The 15,005-nt window shown below is 48.5% G+C and overlaps 1 long non-coding RNA gene across 1 annotated transcript; it reads left to right on the forward strand.

The window, feature by feature from the left end:
- Positions 1–3,685: 3,685 nt before the first annotated feature.
- On the forward strand, positions 3,686–10,810 carry LOC144591029 (uncharacterized). Its single transcript, XR_013546665.1, has 3 exons — positions 3,686–3,711; positions 9,344–9,402; positions 10,756–10,810. It is a non-coding gene; the product is annotated as an uncharacterized LOC144591029 (long non-coding RNA).
- The last annotated feature ends 4,195 nt before the right edge of the window (positions 10,811–15,005 follow it).

The following is a 15,005-nucleotide window of genomic DNA, read 5'->3' on the forward strand; positions in this document are numbered from 1 at the left end:
GGTGTACACCTCCACAACCTCGGGACTGCGTTTGGAGCAGGTGGCGTGTGGCCCCACAGGTACCAAGTTGTGGTGTGACGTTTCCCTTCCACGCCCTCGCCCGGTGGTGCCTGCCGCCTTGCGGCGTAAGGTTTTTGAGGCCATTTACGGCCTGTCACATCCGTCCATCAGGGCGACTTCAGCCATGGTGGCCGCCCGGTTTGTCTGGCACGGCCTGCGGAAGCAGGTGGCAGCCTGGGCATGTGCCTGTATTCCGTGCCAAACCTCCAAAGTTCATCGCCATGTCCAGCCCCCATACCAGAGTTTCGAGGTTCCCCCAGTCCGTTTTTTCCACATCCACGTGGATTTGGTGGGTCCATTGCCTTATTCCCGGGGTTATCCTCATCTGCTGACGGTGGTGGATCGGTTTACACGTTGGCCGGAGGCGCTCCTATTGACGGACACCTCGGTGGTCTCCTGTGCACGGGCCCTGGCGTTGCATTGGGTGGCCCGTTTCGGCGTCCCGGCTATCATCACCACAGATCGGGGAGCCCAGTTCACCTCCTCCCTCTGGGCCGCGCTGGCACAGTTGTATGGGTTTCGTTTACAGCAGACCACCGCCTACCATCCCCAATCCAACGGGATGGTTGAGCGCTTCCATCGGCAGCTGAAGGCGTCCCTCTGTGCCCGACTGACCGGCCACGATTGGGCTGACCAGCTGCCTTGGGTCCTCCTCGGCATTTGTTAGGCCCCGAAGGCTGAGCTAGGCACATCCTCGGCCGAGCTCGTCTACGGTTCGCCCCTGCGGGTACGAGGTGACATCCTCCCTTCCAGCCCCCGCTTTGCCACCACCCGTTACGTCGGTGTTGGGTTCCCTCCGGGCACGGGTAGGTTCTCTGGCTCCAGTTCCGACCTCCTGGCACGGAAGCATGGCGGTCCACGTCCCGTCGGACTTGCGGGACTGTGATTTCGTGTTCCTGCGGAAAGATTCCCACCGCCCCCCTCTTCAGCCGATTTATCAGGGCCCGTTTCAGGTACTGAAGAGAGGGGCTGTCACTTTTACCTTACAGGTGGGTAATCGCCAGGAACTCGTTTCCGTATCCCGGCTCAAGCCGGCCCATTTGGACCAGGACCTCCCGGTGTCGGTGGCTCAACCTCCGCGCCGGGGCCGGCCTATGGCCGCCCCCCTGCTGCCGCCAGCGGCGCCTTGGTTGCCACCCCTCAGCCCCCCACCGCCTATGGTTGGGCCCGGGCCCCCGTTCCCGATCAAGCGCTCTCCGTCGCCTACGCCCTCCACTTCCGTGGCCCCTCCATCGCCTCCGGCGGCGGCGACCTCACCGCCTCCCATCACATTGGCGGTATCGGGTTCCCCCCTCCGTACGCGTTCCAGGAGGGAGGTCCGGGCACCCGTGAGGTACGGTTTCGAGGGTTCTGGGGGGGGGGGGGGGTCATGTAGGGACATACGGATTAGCGGGGGGGTCTCGAACACTCGGTTGGGCTAACGAGGCACGAGATGCGGGAGCGCGAGGTATAGTTGTGTCACTGGCAGCATCCAAGGTCAGGATCAAACTTTGGTCCTGGGCACTGTGAGGCAGCAGCTCTACCAGCTGTGTCACTGTATCACCCTTGGGCCACTGTGGCACAGGTATTGTTTTCTAGAAGAATAATATAGTGGATAACTCCCCAGCGCCTAATGGGATCTATCCCAGATCATTGAAAATACAAGAGTGGAGACTGCTGGGGCCTTGACAAAGATCTTTGTATCCTCTTTAGCCACATGCAAGATCCCAAAGTTCTGCAGGTACCCCATTGCAATTCCTTCATTTGAGGCAGGAAATAGAGACAAAACAGGTCATTCATAGGATGGTGAGGCTGTGGTAGAAAAATTGGTGGAGAAGATTTTTAGGGATAGAATCCTAATCTATCCATAATAAGTCTTTTAAGGGATAGTCAACATGACTTTGGGAGGGGGAGATGATATCTTAATAAATTGGTTGAGTTTTTTGAGGAGGTGACAAAGATGATTGAACGTAGGGCAATGGGTGTTGAATAAATGGATTTTAGTAAAGTTTTCAACACAGGCCTTCATGGTAGGCTGATGTAAAGGCTAAAGTACATGAGATCCACAGAGACTTGATAGATTGAATTCAAAGTTGATGTGCACAATGTGAGATGGACCCCTCCTTCAGATGCCGCTCCTGTCCCTCTCATTGGCTGACAGGCCAGGAGAGGCAATTCTCAGCATCATTGGTAACAGCGGGGGGCAATTAGCTTATATTGGTTTGGTCACCAGAACCTTTTCAGCCTGTTCCCTATAAACCTAGGCATTCTAGTGAAAAGGAGAGTGTGGGAAAGGGAAAGGCAAGGGGCAAGGGGCAAGGGGCAAGGGGCAAGGGGCAAGGGGCAAGGGGCAAGGGGCAAGGGGCAAGGCGCAAGGCGCAAGGCGCAAGGCGCAAGGCGCAAGGCGCAGGGCTCCCTGTTGGCTGTGTTCCCCTGTCACACGTCCGAGGAAGACTGAGTTACTGGGACAAAACTGAGACTGCCAGTACCATTGTGTGGTCAAGACTGGGCTGTCAGGAAAAAATCCGAGACAGCCAGCACTTCCACTGAGACTAAGGCCAAGTGGCCGGGGCAAGCCTGAGGTGCCAGTGCCTCGTCCTGTCCTAACAAGGGATTGCGCCCATGCATATGCAAAGACTGAGCTGGTCTGGCAGCATCTCCGGAGAAACGTCTAGGTGACGTATCGGGTCGAAATCCTTCTTTGGACTGACACTCTCACTCAGCCTGAAATATCATCTATTCCTTTTCTCCAGAGATGCTGCCTAATTGGTGCAGTTATGGATAGTGAGGAGGCTTGTCGAATGATTCAGCAGGATATAGATAGGTTGAAAATATGTGCAGAGAAACGACTGATGGAGTTTAATCTGGACACACTGCAGCCATGGTGTATCACTGTGGAGGGTGTGAATAGACTGGGTGCTCATTAAATGCGTTATTCGCCTTGGTCATCTAGACATGAGTCAAGCATTCCGAGTGTCATTGGAAGTGCACGCATCTAGGAATGTGGAGAGTATTCATTATTGTCTTGATATTCTTTATAGACCATGGATTGAACAATGTAAGACCTGATTTGGATTCATAATCCAAGTAGCCCCAGAAACACCTTCACATTATAAACTTGGAGAATGCAGCATTTACATTGATTAAGCCTAGATGAATGGGAGGGTGGTGAGTGGATTGGAAGCAAGTGAGGAAACGTCCAAGTTCAGAAAGTGTGGGGCTGAGGGGAATGTGGATGGTGTTTTGATCTGCTGCCTTTGGTCACTTTTCACTGCTTTTCACTGTACCTCGATACATGTGACAATAAACTAAACTGAACCGAGCTCTGTCTACCTAGATGACTGGATTGGTGTACTCAGATGGAATGTAAACATTTCATGACCCCTGCTGCCACTTTGACTCTGCTCCCACCTAGACCACTCTGACTCTTTCCCTCCCTTTGACATCTCTACCCCCATCTCTGGAGTTACCAGGTGAGTGCGTGTTGTGGTGGTTTATATGCAGTAGGTGAACGGGGGCTGTACCGCCAATTACTATTTGCTCTATCAGCACTTCCTCGTGTGGCCAGTTCACAGATCCGTTAATGAAAACACTTTTGTTTTATAGCAAATCTAACTTGGGAGATCCTACCGTTAATGTTCTGGCACTTAAGTGGTGAAAAATGTCTGTAAGGTAAATGGAATTATTTGTGTGCCAGTCTGAGTGCTTTGATTGTGAGAGCATGCAAATAGTGTCATTATCACAGAAGCTGCTTTAGAGATCATATTGCCGTACTAATAATTAGAATCTGGATGGCATGACTGGTAGGTTTATGGATGTACCTGCTCCCAGTCAACTTTTGCCAGGTCCTGTTTCATGACATTCATATCATCCTTCCCCACTTCAGATCCTTAATTTCTAATCCTTGTACCTTTCCTTATCTACCTTGAAACGCACGTTTGGAACAATAAGGTTGAGAGAAGATTGGTGGTATAGTGGACAATGAAGAGGCTTGTCTCAGGTTACAACTGATTTGGATGAGAGTGTACAAGGCTTGATTAGTAAGTTTGTAGATGACAATAAAGTAGGTGGTATCGCAGATTGCAAAGAGGGTTATCAAAAATTACAGCAGGGTCTTGATCTGCTGGGCAAGTGGGCCGAGGAGAGGCAAATGGAGTTTTATGCAGATAAGTGCAAGATGTTAAATTTTGTAAAGTCAAACCAAAGTAGAACCTTCGCAGTGAATGGGAGGGGCCTGTGGAGTGTTGTAGAGCAGAGGGATCGGGCGGTGGTGCAGCAGTAGAGTTGCTGCCTTACAGCACCAGAGACCCAGGTTTGATCCTGACTACAGGTATTTGTCAGTACAGAGTTTGTAAGTTCTCCCCGTGACCTGTGTGGGTTTTCTCTAGGATCTCCGGTTTCCTTCCACACCCCAAAGACATACAGGTTTGTTGGATAATTGGCGGGGTATAATTGTAATTTGTCCCTAGTGTGTATAGATTAGTGTTAATGTGTGGGGATTGCTCATCTGCGCACTCAGTGGGCCGAGGGGCCTGTTTCCACGTTGTATCTCTAAACTAAACTAAAAACTAAGCAGTGAAAGTGCTAGTGTAAAGTGTAGTTCCCTGAAAGTGGCATCACGGGTGGTTTGGGTATTAAAGAGGAGTTTTAGTGTATTGGCTTTCATCAGTCATAGGGAATGGATATGGTGAATGTACAGTTTTTTACCCAGGATAGTGGAATTAAGAACCTGAGAGCATAGGCCTAAGGTGAGAGGGGAAAGAATTAATAAGAATTTCTTCACACAAAGGGTGGTAGTTATGGAAAATGAACTGCCAGAGGAGATCGTTGAGGCACGTACAATAATAGCATTTAAAAGACATTTGGGCAGGCACATGGACAGGAAAGGTTTAGTGGGATATGGGCCATACCTAAGGAAATGGGACTAGCTTAGGTGAGGCACCTTGGTCGGCATGGACGAGTTTGATCAATGGGGCTGTTTCCATGATAACTCTTTACGACCGAGCACACACTTTATGCAGGTATGCCAAATAAGACAATCCACTGTTCATTGTTACCAATGGAGTGTGTCGATGTTGAAAGGCTTCAAGAATACTGTACGAGCATCTCTGAAACTTGTTCTGTCACCACCTAATCGTTTGCCCTCAGTCAGCGATCCATAAAACAGCTGCATTCTGACATCAGACCCTCTTGTGACATGTCCTGCTCCTCTGATCAGTGATTCCTTCAGTAACGAGTACATGTTTTTAGTTTCAGAGATATAGAGTGGAACAGGCCCATTGAGTCCGTGCTGAACAGCAATCACCAGTACACTAGTTCTATCCTACACACTAGGGACAATTAACCTACAAACCCACACGTCTTTGGGATGTGGGAGGAAACCAGAGCATCCGGAGGAAACACACGCAGTCACAGCAAGAACGTGCAAACTCCATATAGACAGCACCCGTAGTCAGGATCAAACCCGGGTCTCTGGCATTGGGAGGCAGCAGCTGTACTACTGCGCCAATGTGCCACCCATGGTGAGGAGGTTTATTTGGGACAGAATGTGTCTATCTGGATTTCTGTCTGAAGAGTGATTGGTTACATGGTGATATTGATCTAATAAGATGGGCAGAGCAATGCCAGGTGGAAGTGAGACCATATACATCAAAGGTCTAATAAGGGTAGAACAAGAGGAAAGGTTATGGAGGTTAGGCCAGTGGTCTGCTCTTCCTGTGGGAGTTTGGGAACATTTCTGGTGTGTCTGACTACACCTGCAGGAGGCTGTGTCCAGCTGCAGCTTCCCACTGTGTAGTGCCGTGGAGAATTTGATTTACGGAGAACTTTGTTGACTGAATTTAGCAATTAGTCACACTGCAGGTAGAGAAAGGAAGGAGGTGGATGACCAGGAGGAGCAGTAAGTGCAGGCAGGTCGTGCAGGAGTGAGTGCCCTGTGGTCATTCCCCTCGCAGACAGAGTAGGTCTCTCAGAGGAAAGTTGCAGCAGTAGCCAAGGTGTGGCACCACAGTTGGCTGTGATGCACAGCAGGGCAAGGAAACATCTCAGTGAGCTGTGGTGTGGGGAAGAGATGGACTTCCCCTTGGCTCAGAGCGAGATCCCAGGATGGTTTGTTGCCTCTCACGTGTCAAGGACAGGGATGTCTTGGATTGGATCCGGGACATTGTGAAAGGGGAGGGAAAACAGCTGAGATTGTTGTACACAATGGTACTGACAACCTAGGCAGAACGAGAGGTGAGATCCGACAGGGTGAACTTAGAGAGTTTGGTAGAAGTTTACAAAGCAGAACTTCCAGAGTGTAATCTCAAAATTCCTCTCAGTGCCATATGCCAATGATGGTAACAATAGAATAGATGAACGCATGGCTGAAGAACTGGTGCAGAAGGCAGGCCTTTAGCTGATGAGATCACTGGGATAACTTCTGGGCAGGTGTGACCTGTACAAGAGGGACAGGGTGCATCAAAACTGGAAAAGGACCAACATCCTCTCAGGGAGGTTTGAGGAATGGGTAGTAACGGCTTTTGATACCTTCATTAATCAGGGTGTTGAGTAAAGAAGTTGCAATATTGTGTTACAGTTGCACAAGACTTTGAGGCTGCATTTGGAGTATTGTGTTCAGTTTTGGTCACTCTGCAATAGGAAGGATGTCATTAAGCTGTAAAGAGCACAGAGAAGCTAGAAGAGGATGTTGCCAGGACTTGTGAGCCTGTGCTACAGAGAGAGGTTGTGTAGGTGAGAACGTTATTCTTTGGAGTGCAGGAAGATGAGCAATGATCTTATAAAGGAGTATAAGGTCTTGAGGGGAATAGATAGGGTATTTTACCGAACGTGGGGGAATCAAGAACAAGAAGACTTAGGCTAAAGGTGAGTCGGGCAAGATTTGATTGGAACCTGAGGGTCAATTTCTTCACACAGAAGGTGGTGGCAACATAGATTACAGCCACCTGCTCCACGACCCTTGCCTCCTTTAACAACCTGGGATTATCCCTTCCAGTGCAAGTGACTTGTTAGTGTTACCTCCTCCTCCTCCTCCTCATCAGTTACCCCCACCCCCTCTCCCAGATCTGCATCCCTCCGCTTCTGGCAGCTCCCATTTCCTGATAACGGGTGATACAATGCCCTCAGCCATGTTCCAGCTGTGCCTCTACCTTGATGCAGATCACTCCGTTATACCCTGATCTCCTCACTCCGCTCATCCCATTTACAGGCCTTTGGAAGGCTCTGTTCCACTTTCCCTTGAAAAGCCTCTCTCCTTTTGTACTCACTGCCTCTCCCATCTCACCACATTCAGGTGGGTTTCCATTGAAGTCTCACCTTCCTCATGCTCACTCCTTCCTTCACTCCCTCCTGGGTGATCCAGGGAGCACCAGAGTTCCTTTACTTTTCCCTGGTGTGGGAATACTCCTCGTCTGTACATAAAACATCTCCCATTCTTCAGTGACAGTGCCAGCTGCCACAACATCAACACTGGTGATACATGAGGACTGGGGAGAGCGGTCCATATCGCTATCTACTAACACAAAGCACATTATCTATGCTTGCGTAAGGAAACACGAGTTGAAAAGTATTCTGTCCATTTATTTTTTTCTCCAAATAAAATTTGGCAATCTCTAATTTTCTTTGGTATCCCAGATCTTTGAAACTTGTGATTTTTTGTCCACTGAAGAAATGGCAGGCGGGTTGGTGCAGTGTATTTCCTGCAGGTTATGGGCGGTCAAGGATGCCTATGGAGCTTCTGGAGACTACACCTGCAGGAATTGTGTCCAGGTGCAGCTCCTGAGTGAACGTGTTGGGGAACTGGAGAAGCAGCTGGATGACTTTAGGGCCATCCTGGAAAATGAGAGTTTCCTGGACAAGTGAGGTTGTTACGCCAGTGATTCAGGAGGAGAGCAGGTGGGTGACTGGGAGAAAAGGGAGTAAACGTGGAGAGCAGGCGACCCCGGTGGCTGTGCCGAATGAAAACAGGTATGCCCCCTTAGGAGTTGTCGGAGCAGAAGACGCTTCCAGTCCAAGCGGTGAACAGGTCGGTGGCTCCAATCCTGGCAAGGAGACTCGACTGGGGAGACCGACGTCAGGCAGAGCCATAGTAGTGGGTGACTCCATTGTCCGAAGTGTGGGCAGGAGATTCTGTAGCGGCAGGCGGGACTTCAGGATGGTCTGTTACCTCCCTGGTGCCAGGGTTAAAGATGTCACAGACCGACTTCAGAACATCCTCAAGAGGAAGGGTGAACAGCCAGAAGTGGTTGTGCACGTGGGCATGAACGACGTCGGGAAGAAGAGGAAGTTCTGCAAAGTGAATTCCAGCCCAAGCGAGTTTGTGCATGGCCTCAAGGACATCCCCTCTCTTCAGTCTATAGTAGTTGGCATCCGTCCATCGGCGAGAGGCGACGGTGAAGCTTTGATGCTGTCTTGTTTGGAGAAGGGAATGTTTAATCAATAGTCTATAATACCATTTTCCTCTGCCCCCCATCTCCTGTTTTCCATCCTTGCCTTTTCTGTCCACCATATCTTTGAATATTAAGAGGTCTGTTCTGCCGAGAATGAGCCATGTGATCAGCAGCACATCATAATCACACATGGCTCTTTGTACCTGCAGCTCACCAATCTTACTCATCACATTCTGTGTATATTGTGGACACCAGATTGTGTCTCTCAATTTGCTCCTATCCAACAATTCCTTCTCTGTCATCATCCAACACTCACACCCTCTGTTCCCCTTATTTATTTTTGCTGTTATTGTCTGGTATGCCCATACCCTGCTGATCTTGATTCAACTGTCATGACTTGGGCATTGTCCCAATCCTATTAACTTGTGACCCGTCCATCTCATGCAGGTTTCATCTGCCTCTGAATCTGAATGTACCTGCATGCATCATGGATGTTACCAGTCTACCACCTTCTCTTCATATTCTGTTCTCCCTGAAGCCTGGCCGTGCCAGCAGCCCAGAGATTGCCACCTGTCCACCTCTGGCAACATTGACAGACTTCCATTGCTGCCTTCTCCACATTGGTACCAATGTGTACCACTTGTTCTGGGTCCCACTTTCCTCTGCACCCTCTCACTCATATCCTGAGAAGCAGAGAAACATCCACCTGGAGAGAAGCAACCAATCCCACAGTCACTTTGACCCATCCACCTGTCTCTTCCACCCCTCCCTTTGTTCACTCACCCCTCTGTCCTTTTGCCAAACCCTCCCATTGCCTGCCCACTCTCTGCCTGACAATGACCCCAATGATCTATCTTTTTTTTAAACTTTTTCATCCATTCTGTTTCAGTGATGGGTTTTCTTTGTTCTTTCTCCAGGTGAATCACTGGACCGGCAAAGGATGTAAATTTGAGTGGTGGACCATCCATGGCTGGTGGTAAGTCTCGTTACTCAGATGGGTTCTAGTGAGAGATGGGAGTTGTCAGGGAGAGCTGACAGGGGGGTCTCCAGTGGTAGTGTCGGGCTGTGGTGCTGGGCTGTGGTCTCCACTGAGCCCAGGCACTGGGCACCAGCGCCAGAACAACAGCTGGTTCTGCAGCTGCACGGCTGCATTCTGAGCAAAGGTCTTCAGCTCCACCTCAAATGGCCGCCCCTGAATCTGACACAACCCTGTCAGTCCCCCGCACAATTTAGACAATTCATGAAGATCACCTCTCATTCCAAAATCTCCAGTGAGCTTCGGCCCAACCTGCTCAATCTCTCATACAGCACCCCATCCCAGGACTCAACCTTTCACCATTCACCCAACTGCTCCAGAACAAGGGGCCACAGTTTAAGAATAAGGGGTAGGCCATTTAGAACGGAGATGAGGAAGAACTTTTTCAGTCAGAGAGTGGTGAAGGTGTGGAATTCTCTGCCTCAGAAGGCAGTGGAGGCCAGTTCGTTGGATGCTTTCAAGAGAGAGCTGGATAGAGCTCTTAAGGATAGCGGAGTGAGGGGGTATGGGGAGAAGGCAGGAACGGGGTACTGATTGAGAGTGATCAGCCATGATCGCATTGAATGGCGGTGCTGGCTCGAAGGGCTGAATGGCCTCCTCCTGCACCTATTGTCTATTGTCTATTGCTTCCATGGCAGCTATACCTCTCTTTAAATAAAGAGACCAAGAATCTGTTGTGATGTCACTAAAGGTCTGCAGAGACAAAGCCAGACCTCTGTTGGAATAATATATTCAAGACGTGAGTGACAATTCACTTCTTTGTTCACAATAACGTGTCAAGCCAGAGACTGCTCTGCTGACTCAGAGCATGCGACCTTTTAATATCATATTTAATAGCAAGAAATGTGGAGTGGGTCACGTATATTTGTTAACATGGTTAACTATTGTGATCCAGAATTCTCCTCGTTCCCTTATCAGCCTTAACATTAAAGATCAAAAGTACAAGGTCAGACATGTTCAACCTATGAGACACTTCACTAAAATAAAGTTCTATTTCCACGGTACGAAGTGCTCATAACAAGACAGAGAGCAGTTCAGTTCTTCCCACAATTCCCACACCTCCTCACTATTACACTTCACACCCGGCAAACCCGGGACGGGGTATATTTGCTGTCATTGCTCCAAGCTGCAGTGTGGGAGCACCGATTCTGCAACGCTGGAGTTACCACGGAGCCCCTGGTCTCTGGCACTGAGACAGAACAGGAAGTGTTGTCCCTGTGAAGAAGTTGTCAGCAAAGTGCAGGAACTCTTCAGCTTGGAGGTAGTAACTCACCCCTTCCATTTATCTTCCAGGCCCCCCCAGGGTCGCAATGTGAATAGGGATCCGTATAACTACAACAAAATAAAGGTCAGTAGTACTTACGGTTCAAGACCATCGTGGGTTTTGGGTCTGGGGTGACACGCTGGCACACAGGCCTTTGGTCAATTTCTCTAGAGGGTGGGTGGGCTTTTCAAATCACACAGCAGCAGGAAGTGTCCTCAGGTCTGTTCTCTGGGCATTTTACATTGGCCTCAGCTGCAGTATTTGAGATTGTGTACATTAACACACAAACCCATTGAAAACCTTCAGTTTGTAACCCACTCCTAGTATCTGTTATTCAACATGTAAATTACTTCCTACAGACAATGAATGACTTCCCACTCTGTAACTCTGGTATCTGTTATTTCCACACATAAACTATCTGAACTCCTGCCATAGATCCAAGCATGTTACTCCCCCACAGATATCTGATATTAGAATCATGCAGCATGCAAAGAGACCTGTCAGCTTATCCATGCCAATCAAGATGTCTACCAAAGCTAGTGAGCTTTGCCTGTTTGGCCCATATCCCTCTAAACCCTTCCTATGCATAAACCTGTACAAATGTCTTTTAAACGTTATAATTCTACCCATCCCTACCAATTTCTGTGGCAGCTTCTTCCTTATACCCAGCACCCTATGTGGGAATAAGTCTCTCCCCTCTCACATTAAAGCTGCGCCCTCTAGTTTTAGACTCCCCTATGCTGGAGTATAGGCTGTGACCATGCGCCTTCTCTATGCTTCCCATGATTTCATAAACCTCCATAAGATCACCCCTCGGCCTCCTTCACTCCAGGGAAAACAGTCCCAGTCTGTTCAGTCTGATCAATCTGAAGAAGGTTCCCAACCCAAAAGGTCTCCTGTCTATTCCCTCTGCAGATGCTGCCTGAATCCAGCATCTTACTCCAGCATTGTTTTTGCTAAAGATTCCGGCGCCTGCAGTTTCTTGTGTCCCCAGCTGATCCAATGTCACCTAATAACTCAAGCCTTCCAATCTTGTAGTATTTCACCTGTGAATATTAGGTGTAGCGGGACAGGAGGCATCTCTGGAGAGAAGGACTGGGTGACATTTCAGGTCGAGACCCTTCAGTCTGAAGAAGCCTTATCCGAAATGTTATCCATTCCTTTTCTCCAGAGATGTTGCCTGTCCCACTGAGTTACTCCAGCATTTTGTGTCTACATTCGATTTAAACCAGCATCTGCAGTTCTTTCCTACACAATATTAGGTTTAGGTTCGGCTTAAGTTTATTGTTGTCACATGTGCCGAGATACAGTGAAAAGCTTTCTTTTGCATGCTTTCCAATCAGATCAGAAAATACTATACATAAATACAATCAAGCCAAACTCGAATGCAATAGATAGAACAAAGGGGAAGATACAGAGTGCTGGAGTAACTGAGAATATGTTTCTCAGCTTTGTAGTGCATTAGTTCCAGAAACAAAGTCCAATGTCTGCAATGCAGTAGAGGTGAATTGGTTTAGTACCCTAGTTAATGGAAGGACCGTTCAGAAGCTTGATAACAGAGGGGAAGAAGCTGTTCTGGAGTCTAGTGTTGCACGCTTTCAAGCTTCTGTACCTTCTGCTGGAAGGGAACAGGGAGAAGGATGACCAGGGTCTGACAAGTCAGTGATTGTGTTGGTTGGGTCACTGGTTGGGTCTAAGTCTGGTCTGTGTTAAACAAAGAAACAAAGTGCTGGAGTAACTCAGTGGGTCTGGCAACATCTCTGAGGAATGTGGATTGGAGACGTTTCAAGTCAGGATACTTCTTCAGACTGATTGTAAGAGGTGGGGGGAAAGAAAGCTGGAGAGAGGAGGGGGATTACAAATTGTGAAGCCATAGGAAGAGATGTAAGAGGAGGGGGAAGGGAGAAATAGGCGTGAGCCAGGTAAGGCGGGGGGGGGGGGGGGTTGTTAGAGGTCACCTAAAATTGGAGGATTCCATGTTCATACTCTTGGGTTGTAAGCTTGGTAAATGTTAAAAACCCCATCTCTAGTGTGTGTAGGATAGTGCAAGGGTCGCTGGTTGGCGAGGACTTGGGCCAAAGGGGCCGTTTCCGCGCTGAATGTTAATCTGAATCCTATGTTTAAAAAGCTTTGAGTCAAATGCTTAAATAGGACTTGGCAGAGAGGGATACTGTCTTAATGTGGGCAAATGGGATTAGTGTAGTTGGGTAAATTGCATGAACCCAGTATGCCAAAGAGCTCAATTCGATGCTTATAGAGTTGTAGAGTAGTGCAGCACAGAAACGTTTCCTTCAGGTAACCTTGTCTATGCTGATCATGATCCTCATCTGCATGACCCCATTTGACCACATTGGGATCTCATCTCTCTATTCCTTTCCTACCCATGTATCTGGACATTCCTACCCTGGGGAAAGGACTCCAACTATCTATGCTGTCTATGCCCCTCATGATCTTATTATCCTTTATCAACCTCCTTTTCAGGCAACATCCTGGTGAATTTTCTTTTGTCCAACTCCGTGAAGAGTTTGTGCAGGGGGCAGGGATTCGGATTTCAGGATCTTTCGGATCTCTTCCAGAGCAGGGGTGACCTGTATAAAAGGGACGGGTTGCACCTAAACTGGAGGGGGACCAGCATCCTAGCGGGAAGGTTTGCTAATGCTACATGGGAGGCTTTAAACTAGATTGGCAGTGGGGTGGGATCTCGTGCAGGACAGAGGCACAGGAGAGGTTAGAATGGAGGGTGGTGTAGGAAAGGTTGATGGACAGAAGAGGGAAAAAGCCGGAGAGTGTGGAAGGAGGGATGGTTTAAACTGCATGTATTTTAATGCAAGGGCTTGATGGGTAAGGCATATGAGCTTAGGACGTGGTTAGGTTCGAACGACTGGGACGTTGTAGCCATGACTGAAACCTGGAAAAGGGAGGGGCAGGACTGGCAGCTCAATGATCCGGGGTACAGAAACTTCAGGAGAGACATGGGTGACGAAAAAAGCAAAGGGGGAGTTGCATTGTTGATTAAGGAGGATGGCACGGCTAGGTTCAGAGGTTAAGTTCAGAGGTAACATTACGGACGGTTCGTCTATTGAAACTATATAGGTGGAGCTGAGGAACAAGAAAGGGATGATCAGGAAAGGGGTGTACTACAAACGTCCAAATAATCAACGGGAATTAGAAGAGCAAATGTGCCAGGAGATTGCAGACAGCTGCAGGTCAAATAAGGTTGTTGTAGTAGGGGATTTTAACTTTCCTAATATAGACTGGGAAAATCATAGCATGAAGGGTTCAGATGAGGTTTAAGAAAGCTATGGATCGGGATGGAGAGGGTCCATGTGTTAAAATGCTCAACTGTGGCAAGGCCAACTTTGAGGGTATGAGAGACCCTTCAAGTTGACTGGAGCAGGTTATTTGATGGGGAAAGGAACATCGGCCAAGTGGGATGTTTTTAAAAGTGTACTAAAGAGAGCTCAGGATGTGTACGTCCCCGTTAGAGTGAAAGGCATAGCAGGCAAACAAGGCAGCTTGGCTGATGAGGGAAATTGAGATGTTAGTCAAAAACAAGAAGGATACATGGGACAGGTATAGGCAGCTGGGATCAAGTGCACCCCTGGAGGAGTTTTGGGAACTAAGGAGCAACTAAAAAAAGGAGAACAGAAAGGCTAAAAAGAGGCCAGGAGATAGCTCTGGCGAGTAGCCTCAAGAACAATTCCAAAAGATTTTATAAATAATTAAGGGAGAAAGGGTAACTAGAGAGAGAGTGGGACATCTCAGGAATAAAAACTGTCACCTCTGTGTGGAGCCACAGGAGATGAGCAAGGTCCTCAAATGAGTATTTCTCCTTTGTATTTACTGAGGAGAAAGACAGTAGGGCAGAGGAAATTGGAGCAGTCACTGGAAGTGTCATGAGAGTCATTGTTACCGTCAAGGAAGTACTGAAGGTACTGTCGTGTATGAAGGTAGACAAATCTCCGGGGCCTGATCAGATATATCCGACGACATTCCGGGAAACTAGAGAGGAAATTGCGGGAGCCCTGGTTGAAATTTATGAGTCATCCTTAAATACAGGAGAGGTGCCAGATTGGAGGGTGGCAAATGTTGTGCCTCTTTTCAAGAAAGGCTGCAGGGAAAATGCTGGGAACTATAGGCCGGTGAGCTTAACATCTGTAGTTGGTAAGTTACTGGAGAGTATTCTGAGGGATAGAATATACAGGCATTTGGATGGGCAAGGGCTAATTAGGGATAGTCAGCATGGTTTTGTACGTGGGAGGTCATGTCTCAGAATTCT

Source organism: Rhinoraja longicauda, unplaced genomic scaffold (genome assembly GCF_053455715.1).
Source record: "Rhinoraja longicauda isolate Sanriku21f unplaced genomic scaffold, sRhiLon1.1 Scf000514, whole genome shotgun sequence".
In the NCBI taxonomy this organism is placed as follows: Eukaryota; Metazoa; Chordata; class Chondrichthyes; order Rajiformes; family Arhynchobatidae; genus Rhinoraja; species Rhinoraja longicauda.